The sequence below is a fragment of the Buteo buteo genome, chromosome 2 (assembly GCF_964188355.1).
Source record: "Buteo buteo chromosome 2, bButBut1.hap1.1, whole genome shotgun sequence".
Classification (NCBI taxonomy): domain Eukaryota; kingdom Metazoa; phylum Chordata; class Aves; order Accipitriformes; family Accipitridae; genus Buteo; species Buteo buteo.
The window spans coordinates 55269615-55296424 of NC_134172.1; the positions used below are offsets into that span (position 1 = coordinate 55269615).

Here is a 26810-nt window from a genome sequence, read left to right on the forward strand (position 1 = left end):
GTCCAGGTATAGAGGAAGCCGTTCTGCCTATTTTCCTGCAGATCTTTCCCCAAAGAACTGCAAAAAATTTCTAACCACTTCAGATATCAGAGGCACAGTCTCATCTAAGGTGTGCGTCTGTTCCAGTGGAGCAAAGAGGAATGTGGAAACGTGTTTTAAACAAATGTAGTTCCCCAAGAGAAACTTGTGATCGTATCAAAGATCCATTTTTTAGGATCTTGTAATTCTTTGTAGTGAAAGGAATAATTAAATGCAGGTGAGGAGAATGGTTCTGCTGCTTCTGTCAAGTTTCCTGTGTAACAGGCTAGTAAATGAAGAAATTTAAAAAGCTTTTAGGATCTTTAAAAAAAAACAGACAGAAACACAGGTTGTTGCTCAGTGTAATTATCAGAAGGGCTAGGCAGCTAGGCTTGACTATTTGAAGGCTACCATTAGGACCTATCCACATCAGTATCAAATATAGCAAGACATCTTAAAATCTGACACTTCGTCTATAATGGTGTATTTCCCATGGAAGGTGTGATGTTGCACAGAGATATGTTTGGGAAGTGCTTTAAGATTTGTAGATTAAAGTTGTTATATACGAAATGTACAAAGTGTTAGAATATCAAAAGGGCAGGGGTTTATATCTAAGATCAGAAATAAATAATTGGCTACTTCCCAAAATGTGTGTTTAGTTTTCAAGAACCATAGGGTACCATGTACCAGCAGGGCTCCCTAAGAAGTAAGTTTGGAGACGTGGCTGCCAGTGGTGACTTTTTCTTAAAAGAAACGGTTATTTTAGATATCAGCAACTAATAGTACAAAACCAGTGTAGCGTTCAATCTGATAGCGCAGCCGTTGTGCTTTGGTTCTGAGGCAGAAGCTTGGCAGAGAGAGTTGGGGAAGGCATTGAGGGGCTGGGAAGATAATTTTCACACCCTGCACAAGTAGCATAAGCTCTTTGTTTAATCTAATATCCTGAAATCTGACATGGATAACTATCCACGAGGGATATTCTAAGGCTGTAATTAAGAAGTTTTTATGTGAGGAGAGGATAACTCACTGAAACATTGCAGGAAGGGTAGCTGTGAAAATTTTTCCACAGATTTTTTTAATGCTTTTTACCTCCAGTTTAACCTCACGTTGTACTGAATTGCCTCCATTTTCCCTATGTGATACAAAATGTGTTAGTGGGTTATGGCAAACACTCAGATCTATTGCAACAAGGGGATGATTTGCTAATTTTCTTCAAACTTCCAGTAATAGTGCTCTGCAGCTGTGGCATACTACATTGCAGTGGTGCAGCAAACTAGTCTAAGGATTTCCAAGTATTTTGTGTGCATTAATTAAACTTCACAATACCCTTCTGAGGCAGTATCAGACTTACGCTAGGCAGTGCTCTGTGAATAGTTATATTGTAATTAGTGCAGCTCTTTATGACTGGAAGTAGTGTTGGGTAAAATCATGGAAGCTAGCCCCATCACATATTGTATATCTTCCTCCCAAGGTCTTAACACTGTGACAACAGGAATGCCAAAATTAGAAGTCGGGAGTGTCAGCTCCTGAGAGAGTGTTTTCATCACTGGGCAGTGTTTCCTACCTTAGGACCTTCTTCTGCATGTCTACTTTAACCCACCTTCTTTTTACCTTCGTTGCAGAGAAACAGTCTGGCCCTAAATCAACTTTTAAGTGAAAAGTAATTGCAATTATAAATCTCTTCCGCAGGGGGTTGGCACTGTCTTTAAGTTCGATATACTAGGGATCATACTGAACTGCTTCTTGCCGTGTAGTCAGTAGTGCATGAAAATTGACAACATTCAGGCACCTTTTTTAATAGAATGCCCTTACCAATGTGCAAGGCAAGTTAGTTGTGAGTTTGTTGAAAATCAACCAAAACACAGCCACCATTTTTTGTTTCCCTCCTATCCTTTCATGGCCCTCTCTTTTTTTGTATAGATGTTAAAAGCTAAGATACTCATTCTTTAGAGAGCCTGCACAACTCCAGTCTAATATCAGTGGGACTATCATGTCAGGTCTAATACAGGTTTTTTGCTACTGTGTTATAAATGCAGCAAAACTTGTGAAACATGATCACCAAAGGACTGTTCAAGCTGATTTCTTATCACTGGAGCTTACCATCTGTAGCTGACAGCTGGGTAATCCTGTAACTAGGTAAAGGTCAGAAGTAATCCACTACTTTGCATTCTGGCACTGCAGACCCTTTCTAAATACAGTAACTAGCAGCGGAGGTGGTATCTCCCTCATGGCATACACAATGTGATGAGAAAAGTAGCTAATGAAAGCTTAGTTTCTTATTTTGAGAGGGGTTGCCCAATTCCTCTTATTAAATAGCTGGCTGCTCACTGCATTGCTGCAACGTCTCCATCGTCCAAAATAACATATTGACCAGAAATACTGTTCAGTAACAGAAAAATTAGCTGATACCATACTGCTGTGTGGGTGCGGGCAAGAACTGTTACAGAGATACAGGATCTTTGCACAGATGTCCACTGGTTTCTGGGATGTGTCCCATGGCTGAATTTATTTCCACTGTCTGCTTCTGTATTTTGAACTGTGATTTTTTTAAATTTTTTTTTAGACTTGTGTGGAGGTATCACCTCAAGGGAATCGCTAAGGACATTTTCTCCCATTTATGCAACATTTTCTGCTGGGAGGATAATCTTGATCCCCACTTAGTACAAGGCAATCTACAGTAATTTATGCCCATATCTTGGCTGCAGAAAACAGACTACATCATAAATATTTTTGAAAAAGTATGGGGGATCACTTACTGAAGTTAACAGTAATCTTTCTGTTGACTGAACTATTGGTTGAAACTGTGTTCAGTATATTTGTGCAGTTGTTTTCAATGATTTGGACAGGACTGATCACAGGAGTATGACAAAGTTCTGATAGCAAGAAAATAGGGTTAAGTAGAAACTGTGTGGTCCTGCAGTGTCCCTAGAGATCACTGAAGTAAGCAGGACTTTTGTTGGATGATACTGGTTTCTTGGCTCCAAAACAGTGGTACCCCAAAATGTAGATGAAGTTGTTGTAAAATGGTCTTTTCCAGAAGGTGTCATTCATTGAGGTAAAGCAGCTTTTTTGTTTCTGTTTTGGAAATATTTGAATAAACATGGATCGGATTCTTCTTCTTCTATTTACTCATGAGTCAATGTGAGAGATTTTTGGCCCTGTGCTATTAATGATCATAGTTTTAATTACAATGTTTTTGTACAGTATCTTTAGTTGTAATTCTTCTCTCAGAGATTTTATAATTTTGTTACTTTTTGTACTACACAGCATTGTTTAGCATATTTGAAAATTATATTTTGCCCAAACTCAGAATTTCTTCTGTCATTTTGCAGTACAAGAGTGGTGCTATGTCACCATATTTTTATAGTCTTCTGAAGAACACTATCCCTTGATTCCAGCATCTTTTATGTATTTAAAAGGCTGATACATTATAGTGTGCTTTAGATCAGAAAAAGATTAATGAACACTCCAGGAACATCAGGGATGAATGGTAAGTACTAGTTAGTTTTCTCTCTACTCCTTTGTCTTCATAGGAAGGAGGAATTCAACTATTAATACTTTTATTCTCCTTTGTTTAGTGAAAATGTAATTCAAAATGTAATAGCTAACTGCAGAGTGCCAGAAAAGTCTAATAAGATAATAAATTACCTTAAAAACTAGACAACTTTCTGGTACTTATTCTTGATTCAGGACCATGTAATTTCACAGCTGCGTACTTAAGCCAATGTCCTCTCAGATACTTTCCCACAGTTATTACAGCAGGTCAATTTACTATTTGGTGTAAACAGGAGTATCAGAATCCAGTTTCAAAATAATTTATCCATTCTGATCTATTAAATGAAATACCAGTTGTTTCAGGTCTTTTTTTTTAAATTAGTAATTACAGTGTATTTATACTGTCTTTCAATCCATATAATTCAACAGCAGATGATGAAAAAGATCACAGATATCTTGATTCTTTGCCATGCCAAAGCAGGATTGTTCTTGGTGTCATATTTTCCATTGCTTTGCCCAATACATTTTTCAGTGACTTGAAAGACAGATTGCCCATAACTTTCTCTCTAGGTGAGGTTCAGGTTCTTACCTGAGTTTCAATAAGAGGCTCATTCTTTGTTGCAGTAAGCAGTTCATCAATATAGAATGACATTTGCCAAGTTGATCAGGATGAATCTATGCATTTCATGTAATAATGGAGCAGTTTATAAAACTCAACGACTAGATGGTGAAATTGGAAGAGAAAGCATATGACCCCTTGACTTACAATGGTCTGAAAAGGTAGAGGCATTGCTTCTTGAACATTAGCCATGTAACCACGTGGCTGTCTCTTCCTGCAGGAGAGCACAATCAGCCAAGTGGGCAGGTGTATGCTACAGGTTGTTAAAACTAACAAAGCTTATAAAGGGGAAAGATGCACTTTGCTGGAAGACTTCTGCCTCAAGTCAGCAAGTTTCCTAACTCAAGCTCTCACTGCTTACCCCGTTTATAGCTATACAGGGTCTTTTCAGGTGGTTTATTAAGTGATTGTTTTTAGGGCTCAGCAGTAAACATGAGGCTTTGCATTCCAACCTCTTGGGAAAATTCAGTGGTGAGTAGATTGTCAGCCAGGAGAAGCTGTGGATTCAGTCCCTCATTAGGGAAGTCCAGTGTTGCATAACCATAATTGCTAAACTCCTTGTAGTCTGGAGAGAGAGGCTGATCTCTAGTGTGAGTCCTTTCCCTTTTTATAACTCTTAATCTACATGAAAAAATGGGCAGTCCAGTCTAGTCATATAAAGTTGTCTTAATCCAGGTAAAATTCTTCCTTCCTCCTCTCTTCTTTTCCACAGTCCACCAAACTTAAGTCCTCAACTAAACCTTTAATTGTATTTATAAGATTACTTTTACAATATTTCCTTTACTTTTCCCCAAATTACACTCAATCTCTTCCAGAAATAATTTTCAGCATGAAAGTGCTTCAAGTGAGCTCCTCCAAGTGGAAAGCTTTTGTACTCTTATTTAATAGAGCAAAACATATTGAAGGAGTATGAAACTTGAGCCTCTGTAGCTCCTATTGTCACTTAGCATAGCAGCTAACGTGAGTGCTGAAGTATGTACAATCCAGCTTTTTTCCTGCTTGATTAGCAGATCAATCCACTGAATTTTGTTGTTCCTGTTCCTGTAGAACTGAAGCTACTAGCCCAGCCTTCTCAATTCTGGCTAGATAATCATCTCTGTAGGATTAAAAAAGAAAAAAAAAAGCAAATGGTTTATGCTTAGTTTTGAAAAGAGATGTTAAATATTCATTCCTATTTGTTCTCATCGTTAAGGAAGTGTGCTGACAAAAGCACTTCACTCATGAAATAAGAAGAATGGAAGGGAGAGGGGAAGGCAAAATAAATAATACTGAAGGATGTGCGTGTGGCTTGGCAAATTGAGCAAGGGGAGGAGGTGGGGTCAGGGTTCCCAGCTTTGATTGCCTGATTTGCTCGGTTCAACTGATTTGCTCTGTGACACAAAGTACCTTCGCTCTTCAGTATGCCCATCCATTAGAAGGTTATGCTACCTGATTTAATAAAGGGTTCTGCAGATTATTTGTAAAATGCTTTAGGAACTTTGAGTGAAAAGAGTTATGTGTAGATAGGTATGAATGTAGAAATAAATATAGACATGCACCTCAGCCTAGTGCAGTTACAGAGCACAGCATCACTGCCACCATGGAAAGGACTGGAAGAAACCTGCTAGGAGCTGTTAAGTAATTCCTCAAGTCTTTAGACATTTACTGTATGTTACTTTGGCTTGCAGCAAATGTGGGGTGATATTCAGCTTAGAATTCATATTCAGCATGAGAAGAGTTCTGGAGGGAAGAGGGGAAGTGTGGGGAGAAAGGGTCATTTGTTGAGATTTTTTAATTCCTTTTGTACTCTTACCCTGTCATTAGAGCCATAATTCATTCTTTCTCTCTTCTAGAGCGCTAGCTATTTACTCAGTGTTAAGCCACTGGCATTTTAAAATGAAAGATTTTCAATAACCAAGAATTACATCCTGAGGGGAAATAAAGAGCTTTTTCAGGCATGCTTTTCCTCGAAGACAGAGTACTGGATAGCTGGATGGCTGGTCAGCTTCAGGATGACACTTTTTAGGTGATTATAGCAGCTCTTCTCTGAACACTTGCTTCTCCTACTGCTTATCAATTACATTTGCAAATCACTCAATTTTTAAACCATTTAATGACTCTGTCTTAAAAACTATTCAGGTTATAGTGATCTGCCAAAAATGACGCCAACCTGCTCTTCCACAGCACTATAGGATTCATTCCCCTTGCTTTGTATCTTCTGTGTATTTTTTCCTTTAGTTTCTTTTTCCTCCTCTTTCCTCAATTTCAGCTGACCTTGTGACAGTGGTGTTCAGATGGAGTAGAAAGCAAGAAGGGAAATAGTTCCCGTAATACATTTTTGCTGCGCAATTGGGAGAGAAGCCTATAGGTATGTGTCAGCAGGGAGGCAGGCAAGAGGTAACAGATGGCATGAAAGGAGAGCTAAGAAGCCACGAAGATACAAGGGAGCAGTATTTCTCAAAGAAAGATAAGTAATGTTGTCAAAGCAATATGCAGGGGAAGGAAGACAGTTGGAGACCTAAGGCAAAGTCAGTCAGAGCTTGAAAGTGATCTAAACACCAGTCTTCCCAGACAGAGCATTCTCCCTGGTGAGTGGCCCATGGTGAGCTGCTGGCTACTTGGGGCGAACCTTTGGTTTCTAGATCAAAAGACATACAGACCTCTCAAGTACTTTGATTCATGTTTCTTCTTGGATGTTCAGGGTGAAGCCACAACCTGTCCTAAGCCCTTAGGCAATGTGGCAAGGGAGAAGCTACAGTGCTGCAGCTGGAAGCTTTTTACCTTACCTAGCCAGTGTGGCTGCATCAGTATTAATAAATTAAATATGGCCGGCATGCCCAGAGTCATTCTTGGGCCCTGAGCACAGCTAGCTACATGCAGCTCATCCCTATGTGATTAAACTTCTTTAGCTTCCAGAAGATAGCCACATGTAAACTGCTTGCTTGGGGTGGTATCTGCACATTGCTAGCTCCCAAAGTGTGCCTGAGAATTGTCAAAACCAGGCCAGTGACCATTTGAATGATTTAACGGCATTGATGATTGATTTTCAGCGCCCAGGGTGCAACAGGTTGGCCTTGTCTGAAGGGTATGGAAAGGGTTGCAAAGCTGATGTTGCAATGATAATGTAAGGTCAGACATAGGCAGTGAGGATGCACAGTGAGACATGTTGATCTTGACAGTGCCACTGTGGTGTTTTGGGTTGACTTTACCCCACCTTCAGGAACTGAGAGAATGTTTTGAACAAGTTTTGCTTTTGAATGTCTGCAGTTTGTTTGAGCCCAAGGAGCTCAGTTGGCAAAGCGAACAGGGACAGATGGCAAGTTGTCTTCCACAGAACTGCTTCAATTTTTCAGACCTCTCTGCATGAGGAAAACAAGATTCTTGGGACTTTATTCCATGAGGACCAGCCATAAAATAATACTTAAAAGAGGCACTTTTCTGTTGATTGCACTTGCCAATGCCATTATATGAATGTGATCCTAATGCCTGTTTGCAGCAAACTTATACCATGGTTTATTTCTAACTAATTAAAGTCTTATTTAGGAATGAGTCATTTGTACACCAGAATGATTTATTTATTTATTTTAAATCACAGAGACAGGCATTTCATACTGAGGTCTGCTGCCTCTGTAGTGCAACTTATTATCCCAAAAATGGTCTGGGGTTGCTTCTCTCTGAATCCAAGCATCTGTGACGTTAATGTTACTGCATTTTGTAATTGGTACTTGATAGTTTAAGTGGATAATCAGCTAAGACATAAATGCAGCTTACCAGGAAACAATTGAGAATTTAGGATGATAAGGCTGATTAGACACTGTGTTATGCCAGTCTCATGCTAAGATAATTCTACTGAGTTGAAGTTGTGCAAATAATGCTGTAAGATACACAGTGGTCAGGCAGACCCCCTTCACGTTTGCTTGACTGCCTACCTTTGAACAGACACAGTCTAAACGGTAGTAAGCTCCTGTTAGTGAGAAAGATTAAATGCTTCTCAAGTCTAGGATTCTAGTCATTGCTTCCCTGAGATCTTTGCAACTTCTTTAATAAAGAAGTTTGAAAACCAGTAAATAACATCCCATAAGAGTTGTTGTTTCAAATACTTCTCTTCTGTTACCTAGGCTTAATATTTTAGATTAAAACGCGAAAGGAGAAGCATCTTGTCCAGCATTACATAAACCTGGTGGCTTTTAGCATTCACTGGGAATCCCTGTTTGCTGCTAAAGCAGGTGTTAACGCTCTACAGAGGAGAGAACCGCATGTGTTCTGCTGGTGGACAAGCACAAGACTAACAGTGCACGATTTGGTCAGGCTCTTCTTTCAGGTCCCAAGCAGTGGAACCACATGGTCCACTCAAGAGCTGTTTGGGGGAAAGGTGAATAAATAAAGCTTTAAATTACCTTCGTGACTTCCAGGCACAAGGCTTCATGGGGACCAATTTAGTCTCTGGCACAAAAGATAACAGTCTCATTGCCTGGGTACCAGAGGGAGGTAACACAGAGTCTGGTGTGGCAGGCTTCATTTTGGGATATAGTTTCTCATGGTGTTATCTGTAGCACAGGAAGGAGACCACTCACTCTGTTGTCCCAAGGACTCATTCTGGACCTGTTGCCCATGCTATGGAGGTGGAGAGCAAATGGAGAGCGTCCAGTGGTGATAATGCTTTTTTTTTTTTTTTTCCTAGAGTGTGCAGTGCTTCCCTGATACCAGGAAGTACTTCTGCTAAGCAGATTGACCTGTCAGTGCCTTGTGTTGTTCTGGGATTCAGGTAACCTGAATCGTTTGGATCCATTTGTCAGATTTCTCTGTGCTTATTAGGCTTGTGAAATCCACACTGATGAGCAGTTAATGCTGTCTCCAAAAGTGCCGGCTAATCCCCCAAGTGCCTGTTTGGCATGCCCTTGACAACTTCAATGTCATAGGAGCAGCAGCTGGAGCTGTATGTTCAGTGGCCATGTGATGGTTGTTTGGGATGCGTTAAACATATGCTGTGTGTTCAGGGCTATTTAAAGGATTAATTTAGATGAGCCATGCAGCTGAACTGAAGCTAGTGATCCTCAGTCTACACTCATTACTCTGCTACACTTAAGCACAACAAGCTATTCATCTTATTCCATGCTTATTTTTCCTCCCAAAAATTCACTGGGGGGAAAAAAATAATAGAACAGCCTTTGTGGCTGGTTAGAAGGGAAAGAATGAATTAATTTCCTCCAGGGAGGGAAATGCAGGCAAAACTTGCCTGTTCTAGGCTCTGTCTGGCGGAAGCCAGCTGGCCAGCCTGTCTGGTTCATAGCTCTGAATGAGCCACAGCACGGGCTTCTCTTACCCAGGGAAGACATCGGGTTGAGAAGGGGGGCTTTTCTGGGGTAATTAAGGTACAGGGGAAAGAAAATTAGTGTTTAGGAAACAGATTGCTGGTGAAGTGATAGCTTTTTAAAGCAATCTGATGGAATGAATGCTTTTTTGAAATAACATTGCCAAATTTCTTCTTTATCTAAAAGAAAGTCTATATATTGGGTTATTCTTTTATCTCTTTACAACAGACTTTCTTTTCCATAATGGTACTTTTTTTTTTTCTTTTTTTTTCTGTACAATGAGGGTCATTTCACTGCGTCTCCTCTTTTCTCCAAGCATAGGAGGTTTTACTTTTTGCTTTCTTTGAACTTAATAGATATAAATGTGGTTGTTAAGATGAGATTCTTTTTTTAATACTTTGTTTGTAGAAGTATGGAAAAAGTCCTGAAAACTGTTGTCCAAGAGGAACTGGCTCCCATTTGAATTTTTGCTTTGATGCCAAAGTAATTTCTGTGAAGGGATAGCTCCGATCTCTTTGCAGAGTTTTGTCACTAAGAACATGGCTGAACTGATTTGAGTAGTATCTGGTAAAATTGGCATCATACTTAACCCATGGAAAAAAACACTTCACATCGTTGGCTTACTTCCTAATAACAGCAGAATACTGTTTCCATTAAAGTTATAAGATCCTGAAAAGTTTCCTAATAAATATCTAATTGCAACTGTGTCAGTGGATCAGCATGCTATGAGTCAGGAAGACTGAGATAGTGATTTCTGTCCATTTTTGGGGGTACTAACTGTACATCTGCCTGACCTCCTATCAAGCTGCTATTGCTGCCTGGGCTATATATGAAATTTCTAATAGACCAGTTTTTCCTTTTTCCCCCACATCTTTCTGTAATGTTTGTTTTATTTGTTTATGCATGTATTTATTAATTTATCATGCATCCAGCAAGATGAATCTGTCTGAAGAGCAACCGAAAGCTGACTGTAATTCAGCCATGTCCTCAAACAGCATTTTTCCAAGGAGAAGTGGAAAATCCCACTATGACAATCATAGCCCAGCTGCACATCTTAAACCCTATTGCAGCTCTGAACAACTCAGTTGTACAATTTAAATAATGAAGTAGAGCTCAAATGTTTTTACTGCAACCAAACAAATAGACACACATTGAACATGGCCCTGCCACTGTAAACTCACGTAAACCACTAGGAAATATCATATTTCATGGTGCAGTTAAAAACCCAACAGCCCTATCTCAGCATGGCTGTCACATTTATATTGTAACAGTGTTTTATGATGGCCACGGTTTTTATTGATGACCCTTACTACCCATATAAAATATGTTTTCTATCAACTGTATTATCAAACTGACATCACCCCCCCCTTCCCCCTCCTTTCCTACTCCACATCCAAAGCCCCTTTTCACAGTGAATTGATTTAGGCATTTCACCTGTTTAGATATTTTTCAAAAAACATCACTAGTAAGTTAAAAGTATGAGATGAAATTATAACATTTCTTATAGTTCCCCTCACACAAGAGCATGTGGCACAGAACTTTATGGGAAGGAAATGTCAAATCCAAATGCTTACATAGCAAGAAAAACTAATCCAGCTCACACTAAAGACCATAGAGGCTGTTTTGTGAGATTTGGGGATGATCTCAGCTTTGGTAATGAACTGAAGACAAATCACCTGAAAAATCTGGGCCCTTGCCTTGTTCTTTTGGAGGAAATATACTAAGTTTACAGTTAAATAGCCGTTTCCAGTATGGTCAGCTGAAGATGGTGTTAAATGAAGGAAGTTCGGTTAAGTTCAGAGAAGCCAAATTGGCAAGTCAATAGGATAGGGTTTTTTGGATGACTTTGGCACCTTTTACATCCTAGTTCTAGCAAAGTTGGAAGTACTGTGTGAATAGTGTTCCTATGGAAAAAAAATAGTATTTTACTTGCAGTCTGGCAGGAATGGAGAGATCTGTAAGCTGGTTAAAATGAAAACCCAAGGAAGTTGTTTGGATTGGGTTGCTGCCTGAGGAAAGCTTGCTCTGAATGTTGGACTATGTATTACTCTGTATTAAAAATTATTCAAAATGTGTCTTAGCTAGTAGATTGTGAGGAAAAATCCTACAAGACTGGATTTGTTTAGGGATGTCAGCTGAAGGTGCATTGCATCTTGGGATGGCAAGTTATTTGGATGTTTTCTGGTAGGAAACCTGATTTGGTTAGGAAAATTAATTATAAATGCCAAGTACACTCATGGCTGGAGTTTGGTCTGGAAACCTGCTGAATTTATAGTCAGAATTTAGTCTTAGGTGGGATGAGAAATGGAGCAGGCTAAATAATCTTTCTAGCTAGATGGATGAGCAGTTTCTCTAGGAAAAAACAGCTGACTGATTTTTCCCTTTAAAAGTAGTTAACGTTTTTCAAGGTCTCTTCCCGGACTTTTACAAGCAAAGCATAAACAATGAGGGATGAATCTTCAGTGCATCTGCTTCACGCCAGCCCATAAGAAGTAGCGTGCCTCTCAATAGATGCCTAGCCCTTACTGTACTGGCAGTCATTGCCTGCACACATGCAGCAGCTCAGCTTGTTTCTAATTGTGTTGAACAGACTGCACTTTGGTGTGTTTAATCCACAGGGCAGGTCTTGTACAGTTGATCTGGGCATCTACAGTGGTCAAATGCATTTTAAATATGAGCTAGTCCTCTCTGACCAGGGCTGTTCAGTGTCCAAAAATTCCAGACAAGGAATTGAATCTTTTTTTCCTTGTCTGTACAACTCTTCAAGCAGTAAAAAAATGACATAAAGAGGAAAACAGAGTAGCCCTAATTGAGGTCATCTGTTGTGATAGGCTTTGATTTCAAAGCAAGGCTGATAATCTTGAGGCTTCTGAGGTCCTTGACTGCAAGGAATTGCCCAGTCACATCGGCTACTTGCTCTGTCCCATTGCTTGTCCTCCCCCATGGGCTATGCAGTTCGTAAATAGGATCATGTTCTCTCTTGCTGACTTCAGTGCAAGCTTGGTGTGGGTTCACTTGGAAAGCTGAAGATAAAAAACAGAGGTGGAAAGTAGAATCAGAGGTGCTCTCGCCTGTTTTGTCTGAGGAGCAGCAAGTTGTTTACTGACCTTTTCTTGCTTTAATGATCTCTGTGTTCCACCTCTTATTCTGGGAACCTCTGCTTATCTACTGGTACCCATGACTAGAGAGCATTATCCTGGACACTTGGATGACAAAGAATTGTTTATTTACCACCTAAGCAGCTGCAGTGTTGTAGTGCAGCCTTTGAGGATGAGAAGAGCACATGATAGACACTAATTGGAAGGCTTAGACAACTGAGCAGTACCTGCCTTGAATTATAAACTTGTGCTGTGCGCCACACAGGATCTGTAAGATCAAGGCAGAAAACCTCACTGAGAGCTAGGATAGAGTTTCAGAGACTGCAGAAAATCTGCTGGCAGTCCTTGAAATGCCTCACTGAATGGCCACTGCCAGGGATGAGTGGTAGATGTGCCTCTCAACTGCATCTGCCTGAAGAAGAGTAAAAAGTTTTGATGTGCTGTTGGGGAATTCCAAGTTGTGTGGTGTTAGTTCTGCATGCATTGCCAATCTTTGTGAACTTAAGAGAGGGCTAAGCCTCAAGACCTGAGCAGGCTGGTTTTTTATGTGTGGAGCTCTGCAGAGACTGCTTTGTAGATTGTTTTTTAGCTAGCTATGAAGTTTACAAGCCATGATGCGTAGATGGATGAAACCCAAATACCAAAAGTACAGACAGTGAAAACAATTATCTCACCATGAAGCACAAAAAGGGACCACCTTAGTGGCTAGCAGCTTAGTGACAAAATTTGTCAAATGATTACTTTTCTCTGCAGAGCTTTTCTGGAGCTGCAAGGCTGTGAGCAGGGTATTGGGGTAGAAACCAAACATCAGTTTTAGTGGGACATTCATGGCAGCAATGATTGTCACGTGAGGGGAGATGGTGAGGAGACAACAACCTGATGGAGAATTACCTTGTCATTCTCCTAGGATGGCAGCATCTGAGATAGGGGAATTAGAAGAAATGCCACTTGTATATCACAAGATGCATTCTTGTTGTAAGGACAAATGCAGTGATATTTGCCATTTTCCTTTGCAGTGCTGCCTGACAGCCAGACGGCTCTCAGGAGCAGTATGGTAGCTTGCGGCAGAGAAAGGGTTGCTGGATTGTGGTCACTTTTGGTGGTTTCACCAGTAGACACCAGCTCAGTGACAAGTTCCTGTGTTTTCTGTGTCCCCCCTTCAAAGGAGTCATTGCCTTTGCCCTCCTTTTTTCTTTGTAGATGTCCAGCAGTCTGTGATGGAACATAAATTTAGACTATTGTCCTGTGCCAAAAGTCTGTTCAATGTTTTCATAATGCAGCTAGAGTGATTTTAGGCATGTGTTTCTTTTCCTTAACCTGCTTGCAAGTCATGTTTATGCCTTAAAGAGCACATCGTTCAGTGTACTGCTTGGCCATCTCTGTGATACCCCCTTTTCAAATGTGTTGTTGATTTGTGTCTAAAGATGGGGAAACTTTTTAGTCTTGGCCCTTCACAGAGGCACATTCAGTGTAGATATCCACTTGGTAAATAAAGTACAAGGCTAGATGTAAGGAAAGAGTTGTTTGCTTGGCTTCTTGCTCCTGGGGCACAGGAGCGCAAAGAGAGAGAACCCGCATCAAACTGGAGTGTAGTGGCTGTGTGGCTTTTCAGATGCAGAGTGACTGTGCAGCAGACTTCAAAGGCAAAGTGTAAAGCAATACAGGAAGCCTAGTTGTCAGCCCAGGAAAATACTGTGGAGGAAAATCACATACACACAAAATAAGTATTTTGTGACATACCTCATATACTTCTGTACCTGCTTTTGTTAGGACTAATGCTTGAGATGTTTTGATAATAGGGCTGATGTTATTTGGATGAAGTGATTTTTACATAGAGGCAGCTAGCACTGGTTGCCCATGTAGTCAGGCTTTTAGCATGGGGTATGCCCCTACAGGACTGTTTTGAGGATGTGTTAGATACATCTCTTACCATACAGGGAAAATGGTATTTTTTTAAATAACATATGCATGACAGGTTTTCTAACCCAGGTATCTGAGATGCAGGTCTTGCTTTCATGGAAGTTCCAGGATTAGAGGCTCACGTGTTCCTGTACAACAAAAAGCTCTTCATTGCTATGTGTGTCTCATCTCAGTATGAAATGTTGACCTAAAGCCTTGCTTGTGTTTCTTCTTGTATATTCTGGCAGCAGCGTAGCTGTTGCTGCTGCTGCATGAGTAACAAAGGCTTCCTATTGCCATCTGTCATGTCATAATTTTCAAGATCCAACCACAACCCTCCTGGTGTGATTCACTTTGAATCATGATTGACATTAATAGCTATTTTTAAAAGTCAAAAAACAGGCTTTATTTTTTACAAGGGGAGCATATTGGATTGCTACTGAACTCATTACAATAATTTACTTCAGTCCAGGAGTCCTGGTACAGTGACATTTATGACAGCTTTGTTTCAGCATGCACACTTACAACTGCGTTCTGGCTGCAGTGGGCTTGCTCTGATGCTTTGAATTCAATGCCGTGTTTTGGGGGTCGAAGAAGGAAGAAGGGAAGAGGCACTTATGGAGAAAATAAACACCCTTTTTAGACAGTTGTCCTTTTACTGTGTGGGAGAACATAAGTGAAATGTAACTCATATGCATTGACTTTAGTCAATTTTTTGTTTGCATAGGTGGAGATACCTTTCCTTCTCTAAGCTGCGGCATGCTGGCAGTGGAATGCACAGGGAGTTGAGATGTTTTCTGCCTGTTGAAAATACCAGAAATGCTCTGCAATGGTACTAAATCCCTAGCTGTTGCAACAAGCTCATTACATGCTTGAGAAAAGCAGACTTTTCAATTAGCCTTTTGTCATTCATGCCTGGTCGCTTTTCATTTAATATACAGTAAGTAGTTAGGAGAGATACAGCCCAAAAGTTTGATTCAACTTTGAAGCCAAGCTAGAAATAAAATGCTTTTGGGAAAAAAAAAAAAAAAGGGAAGAAAAAAAAAAGGCAAGCAGACTTGTATGAACTAAGTTGGCAGAAGTAAATATTGCAGGAGCTTTAGTTGCATTGATTACAAGAAAAAGAAGGGACAGCTGTGAATGAAGTCCAAAGGACAACAGCTGCAGCCTGAAAAATCAATATATTAGAATAAATTGTGTAAAACACTGGCTGTAGTTGAAAAGCATGTTCTGTTGAGAAAATTTTTAGAAGTAGGTATTGCACTTCAGAACTTTGCTTTTCTATTCAGTAGTTTTCCTCCTTCTGTATGTTTTTAATAATTTATGAACAAACTAAAGGAAACCTTGAAGCTATGGGGTTTTTGTGGCAAAATTCTAGATTTTTTCAGTACTCAAAACACAGGACAACTTTAAGGTTAAATGACTACCCAGTAGCATCTAAGTCTGTCACCAAAATTAGCCCTACTATTTCTATGCAATGTTAAGGATGTTTTTTTTATTATTATGAGCCTGTTTCTGGTCCTTATAATAAAGTTTTTAAAGAGTTCCCTTCCAGCACTCTGCCTCATTTATACAAGGTTGTGAGTTTTAAGGGCTGGACTGATACTGAAATAAACCAGAGCTCTCATCTGTGCTGTGTGAGACATGGAATAAACAATAATAAACAGTAAAGACTGGATGAGCTCAGAAATTCTGCATAGATAAATAATGGGATAAAAATCAGGTTTGTGCAGAGTCAGAGGCAATTTTGACTTTAAGCCAAGCATCATAATTCTTAATGAAACACATTACAAAGATGTAAGTTTATGGAATAGTTTGTGAAAACAGCAAGCTATGAAAGGCATGAGTTCTTACAGGACTATATAGCAACACGATACATGAGTAGAATTGACTATATCTGATTGTACCCAATGCAACTTCTAAAATAAAGCAAAACGTTGAAAAGGCATTTGTCATTACAGCCCTCTGTCAAAAGATGGGACAGAATATACTCATCCTGCCATCTTCGGGAGGACCACTAGTATCTAGCTGACAAACACTACAGGTTTTCTGGCAAAATTACACTCATGGCTGCAAGAAAACAAACTCACATTTGAATAAGTGCCTTGGATCATGGTGCCTACAAGCACATAGCACAGCCCTGAGGATGTACAGCCAAGCTATTGTTTGTGTATGTAGAAGAGATTTTTTTTCTTGTAACCAATGCATGAACACTTCTGTAGGTATTTCTTGGACATGTTTTTGAAAACTTGGTAATGTAACCTATGTTGAAGCCTATCAAATTAGAGTGTCTCTTGGCAGGAATTTGAAATTTCTTCTGAAGCAACCTTCCTTTTTTGAGCTGACTTAGCAAAGTGCCTCGACTGCTCTGTAGCATTCATGCTCTGAATGCAAGTTTGAAATGCAAAAAAGGTGTCTGTTTTAATACTACTGGCCAGGACCGGTGAAGGGAGTGTAATTCTTCTCACCTTCAGCTTAATTCAGTGCTCCTGGTTCTTGGCAAGAGAGTATAGGAAGAAGAGTCCTCAGTTTGGAAACAACTTATGATTTGTCTTTGACTAGTTTTGATTTCAGATCCATGACCAGGTGAGATGCCTGACGAGGATGTAATGAGAGGATCATATTTTGAAGGAAAAAAAAAAAGGAAATAGCTGGGGCAAAAACTTTTAAGCATTTCTGTACATAATACAGAATATTTTTTTTCAAGTACATAAGTGAATGTTTTCTATAAAATTTGTAATGACCACTATGTTCTTTTATTATGATCATACATATTAAAAAGCTGAAAAGTGAGATACAGTAAGGCAGAAAATTTTGATCAAAGTTGGTTTTCTTTTATTTGGAAAAAAACCCCTAAATAAAATATGAGACTTAGTTAGTATTATCCTTGATAGCTGTGGGGCGTGTTGAACAAGGCATATGTAATTGTATCTACAAGCAAAAGAGAGTTCAGTTACTAGTTGAAGGTTTCCTACTCAAGAGCATGCCCACACCAGTATGAGTAGACTCGTGGTAGCAGCACTGTGGTCATGGAGCTGACAGTCTGTAGATCCCTGGGTATCACTGAGCTATTTCTAAATGTTCTACAGCAGAGATCAAAGTGAAGTAAGTTTACTGTCAGGAGGCTTAAATTTGCTTGAGACGCAGTCTCACCTCCATTGGAAAATACCTGGGGGGGGTCTGCAAATGGAGAAAGATTGAAAATCACTAGACTACACAATTATGTATGTATGTTTATAACGAGGAGCTTATCTAACCCCAGATAAAAGCTCTCAAGGTAAGTTATTTTAACAATTGGCTTCATGTATATACTGGAAAAGAAAATGCCTTTCTTCTGGTTTCTTCAGATGAAGAACATTTGAGCATCAGATATTGACTTGTGGGGAAAAAAACCCAGATTGCTTATGAGAGCTCTCCTACATGACTGATCTGTTTTGAACTATTTTAGCAAACAGACAGAATCCTTTCATGGTCAGCCATCAACTAATAAGTCTTTTAAATCAATTATTTAGATATCAAACACTACCTTGGCACAACTGTTACCTTCTAGCAAAGACTTTCTAAGTAGATTGTACTCCAGAGAGAAATCAAAGTGTCTATCTGCTGTTGGCGTGATTTATGTTTCAAGTGTTGTGCAAAACTTCAACAATATTTGCATACTCAATTCTAACTATTTACAAGAGAAGCTTTTTAGTTTCTTTTCCTTACATGATGTGTGACATGGTTAACACAGACCAAGTTTTAATGGATAGAGCTAGTTGCTACAACAAGGATGCTTTCTCAAACAGACTATGCAATTGAGGCAAGTTTCATGCATAATTTTATGTTTAGATGTTAAATGCCTACTTTTGTTTAGAGACTGAGGTGATCACATATATAAATATTTGTAGACATGTTTCCTTAAGTGAATGATTCTAAACTGTGAGGCTAGACTAGAAACTACAAATAGGCTAGATTTTTTTAGGAGATACCAGTATGCTGAATAATCTATCGTTTTACCTTGGTTTCAATGCATTGAGATACCTGTTGTCATTTTTTAGTACATGCATATTAATATTCTAGGGTAGGTTTTTTAATTGACTTGTTTTATATTCATGTTTGAATGAAGAGTACTTGTGAGCTCTGGCTTTTCTCAATGTCGTTTTAAGGAAACAGGTTACTATAATGTTAAGGGAGGCTAGTCCTATAGACTCTGTACCTTGCATATATGAAGAACTCGGAGTACCAGGAGAATTTTTGCAAGTTATCCTATGTCTTCATTCAGCTACCTTCTGCTAGAGAAAGAGCTTGTGATGACGGGGGTACTTTGCAATTGCTACAGATCTCTCTGTTAATCATCCATGTAGTTATGTCTTATTTTGCTCACTGAAGATCTTTTTCTTAGCCCCGGTCAGCATGGGGAAAGTGTTGTCTGCAACATCTCTTCCTTTTGCATGTATTCTTCTACTGTCACAAGATAGCATCCTTCTGAGGATATTAGATGGCAGAGGATTCCAAACATATCCTTGTAAAATAAAATCTTCCACTTCAAATTGTCATTAAAGACTCTTGTCGTGGTTTAACCCCAGCCAGCAACTAAGCACCACGCAGTAGGATGGGGGAGAAAATTGGGAAAAGAAGTAAAACTCATGGGTTGAGATAAGAATGGTTTAATAGAATAGAAAAGAAGAAACTAATAAAGATAATGATAACACTAATAAAATGACAACAGTAATAATAAAAGAATTGGAATATACAAATGATGCGCAGTGCTATTGCTCACCAGCCACCGATCAACGCCCTGTTAGTCCCCGAGCAGCGATCCCCCCACACCCACTCCCCCCAGTTTATATGCTAGATGTGACATCACACAGTATGGAATACCCCTTTGGCCACTTTGGGTCAGCTGCCCTGTCTGTGTCTCCTCCTAACTTCTTGTGCTCCTCCAGCCTTCTCGCTGGCTGGGCATGAGAAGCTGAAAAATCCTTGACTTTAGACTAAACATTACTTAGCAACAACTGAAAACACCAGTGTTATCAACATTCTTCTCCTACCTAGCTCAAAAACATAGTACTGTACCAGCTACTAGGAAGACAATTAACTCTATCCCAGCTGAAACCAGGACAGTCTCCATGGGGAGAGGAGTGCTCTAGAAATCGCTGTTCCAGGAGAAGTGCCTTCTACATTTTAATCACTGACCAAGTACCAAGTCATAGAATCATACAAATGGTGGTTAGAAGGGGTCTCTGGAGGTCACGTAGTCTAGCCTCCAGCTCAAAGGGTGCTACTGCCAAAAGTAGATCAGGTTAACTGTGGCTTTGCCTCGCAAAGGTGGAGATTCTGCAACCTCTCTGAGTGAAGTAGTACTCCAGCAAGGTCATTTTGCTCTTGGACAGGAGGTTCAGCTAGTAATCAGCTGGGGTTTCATTAGCAGCCAGTTCTAGGCAGGAGGAATTAATCTCTTAAACTGTAAGACCTACACTGTAAGTCAAAACACTTTCCGTAAGTAGGCATGCTGAAGGAAACAGGGAAATTCTATGCTGGTTTCCTTTAATCACTTTAAAACTCAACACAGGAATTTGGAAATCAATTATACAGACATGACTCCAAGCCAGTACAGCTCTTCTGGAAACAGCAGAATTTTTTCTTCTCATTTTGCTGATCACATCACGAGGAATCTGAAGCAGCAATCTGAACAAACTGGAGCTTAGGCAATGTTTTATCAGCAAAATAGTTATGGATTTGTGGTTAACAGTGTATCGACCATGTATTTTAGTGCAGTTGGCAGTTTTATCCTTTAATCTGCTTGTAAACCCTTCTCACTGGCTTGTGGGATAGGCTTTCTCAAAATACGTAAACTGCAGAGGGGTTTGTGTGTCATGTTATGCTGAGGTGAGCATCTCTTGTGGCTAATATGATGCCATTTCTTCATATTGTGACTATGGAAGTAGTTTGATAAATAATGTAGTTATTGTTTTAAATAAAAAGAAAGGGCAAGAACAGAGTCGAGAGTAGGTCAAGCTGGACTGAGCTAGATACCATACTAGTTGGTTTGAAAATATATTAAAAATTTGGAATGAACCCAACATGATCTGTACTGGGGCAAGGAAATGTATTCAGCGGTATTGCTTTCAGAAATAACTCCTGATTTCTGCTCGAAATAAGACTAAGTACAGAGAAGTAACAGTGACGGAGATCCTTTGAGATCCACTGTTGCTTTTGCTGTGTGTAGAAACTCATCAAGATTCTTTCAAAATAATTTCCACTGGAAATTTTATGTGCCTTTTGCAAGCAAATTTGCCCATGTCTTTTAATTTCAAGAATGAGCAATTGTTTTAAGTTGCAACTCTTAGATTATGTAATACACCTGCAAATACACAATATTCATTACAACAATACAGCAGGATTTTTTATCTAGTTGTCAGGAATTTGCCCTCCCGAGAGAAGCATGCCTGAGGGCAGGTCTTCCTTTGTGCACCACGTCCCTGGTGAGCCCTGCAGTATAGGTCTGCTTAGTTGGAGGGGGACCTCTCCTTACGGCAGTTGAGTTTGCAGGTTGCCACAAACGTTAAGCAGTTTGAAATGTGTTCTCACATTTTAATAGCAGCAAGATCCTGCCCTTCAGGGCTGGCTGATTAATAAAGTTACTGTGTAGAAATGGATAGGGGACTCATGAAGTGCTGCTGAAAAGCTACATTGTGACACAGTATGGAGGAATAAAACATTTCTAGGGCTTTCATTTGTGCTGCATTATGTGAAATGGATGAGAAATGTTTTCTTTGTTCAGTCAAGATTTTTGTTATGAGGCAGCTAGGTCACCCAGATTGGTTTATAATGAAAACGGGAGGGGAATATGGCTGAATCCTCATTGCTAGCCAAAAGCAGGAGTGAGTGAACAGTACTTCGTTCATTCACAACTGAGAAACATGAAATGGCACAGAACACAAGCTTTCTGTTTTATAAGAAAACCTAGGTAGAGGGCTCTTTGTTCTCATTATGAATAGGCATCATACTTTGATTGTATGTACAGTCATAGATATTTCAGGTCGCAGAGCTGTGTTGGTATGATTAGCAGTGGCCCTCCAAGCAATCCATGCCAACTCTGTAGTACTTGCATCCCTTTATTACATTGAAAAGTAATGACTAAGAAGTCTGTTTTTCTTTCCATCTCTCTCTCCTCCCTCTAATGGGTTAAACGTTTTCTGTCTTTGTAAGAAGGGAATCCATACAAATGGCTAAAAATCCTTGAAATGTATGTCATGTTTTTTTCAGTTTTTTTGATGACAACACTTAAGGTCTATTATGTAGTTAAGAATCCTAACCTTCCCCTAAGGTAGGTAAGTAATATTCTCTCCATTTACAGCTAGTTAAACTGCAGTAAAGTGGTAAAGTAGCTTGTCAAAAGCAACACAGAATAATTGCCAGAGAGGAGGCTGGGACTCACAAGTTCCTAATGCCCACTGGAGTATATTTTGAATGACTGGACTGCTGTGTCCTGACATAATAATACGCGCATGTGATTTGCATGTAGCCACACAAGTGAACAAGAATACTGTTTTCTGTATTTCTTGACTGTTTTTTCATGCCAGTCATATGCTGTTCATTTAACCAGCACTATTTGCTAATATTTTTGTTAGCCCATTGTGTATTTTTTCAGGTTTTCGGAGTTCTGTGTCATTGACACACTGAGAATGTCATATATTGCTAAGCAAAGGGCAAGAGTCAACTTCAATAAATCCCTTCTTGAGGCCTTTTCTTCATTGGGTACAGATCTCTCTGCACCGTGTACCAAAGACTAGTTGATTGTTTGGTACAGTAAATCAAACCTGTGATGGAATGGGTAATGAAATTCTTCAAAGGGTTGAAATAGTAATTTGCTTTCCCTAGTAGGGCTCCTCATAAATATGTTTGTTTACCCCTTTTCAGATTGTCTCCATTGATCATTGTTCAATGCTTTGTTTCCTTTTCTCTTTTACTATTTAAAAGTTACTTTGTTTTCTGCAAACAAGGCAAAATAGTTTGTGCATAAAGAGCAGTGTGAAGTATTACCTCTCTCTGTTCAGAAAAATATGGAAACAAATCTAAATAACTAATAAGTGTACAAAATTTAAAAAGGAAAAATACTGTGCATATATGTAAGTACATAAATACATGTGCAGATAGAAGTCACATACCCATGCACACTTTTCCTCAGTCGCACCAACTGCTCTAGATGCATCTTGTTCACAATTGTGTTTATGAACATATTGACTCATGTACATCCACACTTATTTTTTTTCTTGTATCAGAGGGGGAAAAAATGGTGTGAGATGTGGTTGACATCGTATGATAGGTCCAGAAAGAAAGGGGTAATTGTTCTATGTGTTGAATGCTGGCGAAACGAAAGGTCCTCCTAGTTTGTACTTTTGCCAAACTCTCTGAGCTGAAGCTGCAGGGATTAAGTCCCTACAGCACTCTGACAAGAAGAAAGGGGGAGATCCCAGACACTGGCAAACACATCCAAAGACCTTGATCCAGTTAAAACTGCTTGGAGTTTGATATGGGGAAAGCATCTAGCTGTTTGTGCCTGCCATAAAGAGAGAAGTTTTGTTCTTGCATCAGTTCATTGGTACCCACTGGCAGCTAGCTATGACCATGCATGCTACATGCGCACGTGGCAGGGACAAGGCAAGAGTTTGGTTTTGTCCATGCTCCTTTATTGACCTCACAGACACCTGTGGCCGATATTGCCAAATCATGGCAAAAGGATTGCTGATTGCAGTGATGTTGCATCTCTGGGGTGGCACCGGCACAGTGCAAGCTCTCAGCCCAAGGGGGAGGTTGGCTGCTGGATTACAGGGCAGATAATTATCTGCAAAGTGTGCTCTTCTGATGTCAGAACTGATCAGAGGTAGATAGGAGCCCAGTTCCTGATGTGTTGAAACTTCATGTGCCTTATTCCAAAATATTGTATCTATTGTTAGGAAAGTATTCTTTGGAGAGGCAGGTGAGAGGAAGCTTATAGGCACTGTTGCAATGTTGTGTAATATCAGAGGTAAACAGGACGCCCAAAGAATGAAGGAAGAAAATTATAACCCACCATTCAAACAGAAGATTAATTAACTAGCAGGCTTGTTAAAAATAATCATGAATATACCAGAGGATCTGGGCATGAAAGCTAAGCATCATCTCTTCCTACCAGGGATGAGGATGACCTTACTGCATTTTATAGATTTATAGCTGAAAATGGCACACTGCCTTTGTTTTTTTGTCTCCCTGATGATTGCTGTTGGCCACGGGGTGCTTCAGCATTGCATTTTTCTCATTTAGCTCTATGACAGCTTCATATAGGGAGCTCACTCTTAAAAACTAGTTGCTGTTATTCCTTCTGTGCATAGAGTATTTTAAAGACAAAAAAAACCCCACCCTCAAAATTAGTAGTTTCTGTGGGACAGCAGCTCGAACTCAGTTCATATTTAGGACAAGACGATTGAAAGTAGTGTATTGCCCACAAGGACAGCTGCCTTGAACCCTTGGTATAATGCATTATATCTGGCACGTTAAGGTAGGACAATTAGAAAGATATGATCCTTGATGTAACTTTGTTTCTTGCATTAAAGATTGGGCGTGGAGCATTGCTGTTGGTCCAGACAACTCATGACTAGTACTGGTTGAACTCTGCTGTCTAGCCAAGCCGTCATGGCATAGCAGAAGGTGAAGCTTTTTATCTCCCACCTGTTCAGGACTGTGCACTTTTTCACAGACCCAAAAACAGGATTAATCTTACAGGGATGTAAGCAAAATTCTTCTACTTCTCTCCCCTCTGATTACATGGTCAAAGTCACAGTTTAATCATCTCTTAGCTGTGTAATGTGAGAACTATTCAACACTAAAAGTTAAAAAAATCCATACTTAAGTGTCACTTCTGTGACATCTGCTGCCCATCGGACACCATATTCAGTGGATTGTACAATGAAATTCTGGTCTCATACACAGATACTAAATAACTTTTCACTAAGCTGAGCAATCTCTGGAGTGGGAGATAGGAGAGTTTAAAGCGCATACCATGGTTTCATCATAGTATCTCTTTGAAACTGCGAGGCTGGCAGAATGTAATTTCTCAGTGAAAAATTAACAGTTGGTCATGATCTTCCCAAAAGTACCTTAGGGTTTTTTCAGCCTGGTACCTGATTTTTGCACCTCCTCTAAAAGATGGCACTTCCAGCTCTTCATATCATGCTCCCTTGCTCAGTCCTGACTCTGAGGTAAGACTGCCATCTATTGAATTCCCAACATTATCTCCTGCAAAATTCAGCTTTCCATCCAAATGCTGACCAATTCCAGCCCCGCTTTGTTTGTGAGACCTGACAAGATTAGAGCCCTCTCTGGCATGCCTACAGGCTAAGTCACCTTGCAAGCAGCAATCAAAGTGTCAGAAGGCAGCAGCTGAGCAAGAGCTCCTACCTTGCTGCATTGGTTCCTTTTACACTGAAAGAAGCCATTACAGGTGCATCTTTCCAGAGTTTGTTGTCACACGCATTTTTCCAGGGCTTCTCAACTTGAGTAGGATGCAGGTGTCTTCCATCAAAGAGAATTTCAGACACTTGAGGATAATAGAAAGAAAGAGACAAGAATAACTTTCAGAAAACACCAAATCGGAACATGATTAATAAGAAGAAAAACACCTCCATTCAGCTCATTGATTCCTCTCAATGCTTTCTTTCTGCTTTCATTTATATGCAGGAATACTGTCTACTGTAATAAGATTCATACCCTGCACAGTAGTAGCAGAAATTTTTAAAAGCACTGGCAGTATGCAATTTTCAAATGCCTCATCCCTAGACACCACTTCACCTTAATAGTTTGATAATGTGGAAATCCCATAAGCGCAACACTTGTCATTTATTCTTTTGCATTTCAAGATGTGTTTTGTGATTAAGAGCCTGCTCTAAGGCCCATGAAGATTCTCTGTTGAACGCAGTGGACTTTAAATTGGACTCTCATTTAAAGAAGGAAAACGACCACAACCTAAGTTTGTTTGAATCCATGCGGCTCAATGCTCTTTCCTGCATGCCAGCGTAGCAGAGCTATAGCAATTTACCTAAGCACAGTTGAGGGGCCTTGAACACCATTGCTGAAGCATTCTTTGTTAAGCTCCGAGGACTTCCCTTACATAGTCAAGAAGAGCATGTGCTGGCAGATACTGAGGCAGCTGGCCAGCCATAGCAACACGAAGATCACTACTAAACTAGTGCCTGGTAAGTTTTCAGGCATTTGCTGTCCATGCATTGAGCAAGCCAAAGGTGTGTGGTTAAAAGCCTCACTTTTTGACATCTTTTTGACATCTTTTGCATATGTGCCTAGAGGACCTCATGTCTCTCTTGGGCTCCTCCACTTCAAGGCTTTCCTTCTTTAGCAGTTTTCTTTGGAATATCTCATAACCCTTTTCGATGGTATCATCTCTTTCATCCAATATCCTAAATATCATGCTCTGTAGGATGGAGCTAAGCATTGATGCCATCTAAGCTTAAGTTGTGGATCCCCCAAATATTAAAGGCTCTCATTTTGTTTTGTGTTTAATGAAGATGCGTGCAGCTATGCCCCCTAAGAAATAAGGTAAATCATAGCCCCAGTTCTCTCTATTTGCTTTCTCAGGAACTGATGTAAGTTACTGTGAGCACTCGCTCCCAAAGTGTGGTATATTTCCCTTTAGCGATGAAGCAGCAAAGCTGCTTGTGCTTGCATATCCTTCCCTTTGGATTTAGAAAGGATAATGCTTTCCTATTCAGGCACCAGAAATGAGATAACCTATCACCATCAGAAGGCAATGGAAAAAGGAAGAAACAAAGGTTAACGTAAATCTTATGCTAGCTTGGCATTCCCTGGGCATTGGGAATCCACTGTCCCCTGCTCACTTTCTACAGCACGAAGAGCAGAGGCCTCATCTTGTTCTGCATGTAGTTGTCAGTTGCGGCACTTACCCCGAAGCTGTATGAGCAATGAACTCTTAATGAAGCCTGAAATGCTCAGCCATTTTAATGTGCAATATTAAAAATCCTCATCCCTGTTAAGGAGATGAATTGAATGGACGCAGAAATGAGAACAAAAGGCTTTGGAGCGGATGGAGCAAGTGATATATTTTGCCACAAAGAATATCAGCAAGTATTGGGTGAATATATTGCTCAAAGGGGTATGTTAAAGCATGACTGCTCATGCATGGACACGTATGCTCCTGTGTTCTTTCTGTTGGTGTTCTTGTCACCTGCTTTTCTCACTATGCACAGGCAAACATGGGCTTCACCCAGCCTAATCCTGCGCAGTGGTCCCATATGAGGCCTTTCCGCACAATAAAAGTGCTTGTGCAATAACTTCTGTCTGAACTGCATCTCGTGTGGCTAGGACTGACAGAAAATGGCATCAAAACTGAAACAT

The 26810-nt window shown here is 39.9% G+C and overlaps 1 protein-coding gene across 2 annotated transcripts in view; it reads left to right on the forward strand.

The window, feature by feature from the left end:
• The window catches only part of TMEM108 (transmembrane protein 108), a 173426-nt gene that overhangs the window by 17767 nt on the left and 128849 nt on the right, over positions 1–26810 (forward strand). The window contains exon 3 of one of the 2 annotated variants that reach the window (XM_075055064.1): positions 8793–8876. The exons of the other annotated variant lie outside the window; for it this stretch is intronic. The gene's annotated coding sequence lies outside the window, so the exon portion shown is untranslated. The remainder of the gene's footprint in view (positions 1–8792; positions 8877–26810) is intronic. 2 annotated transcript variants of the gene reach the window in all.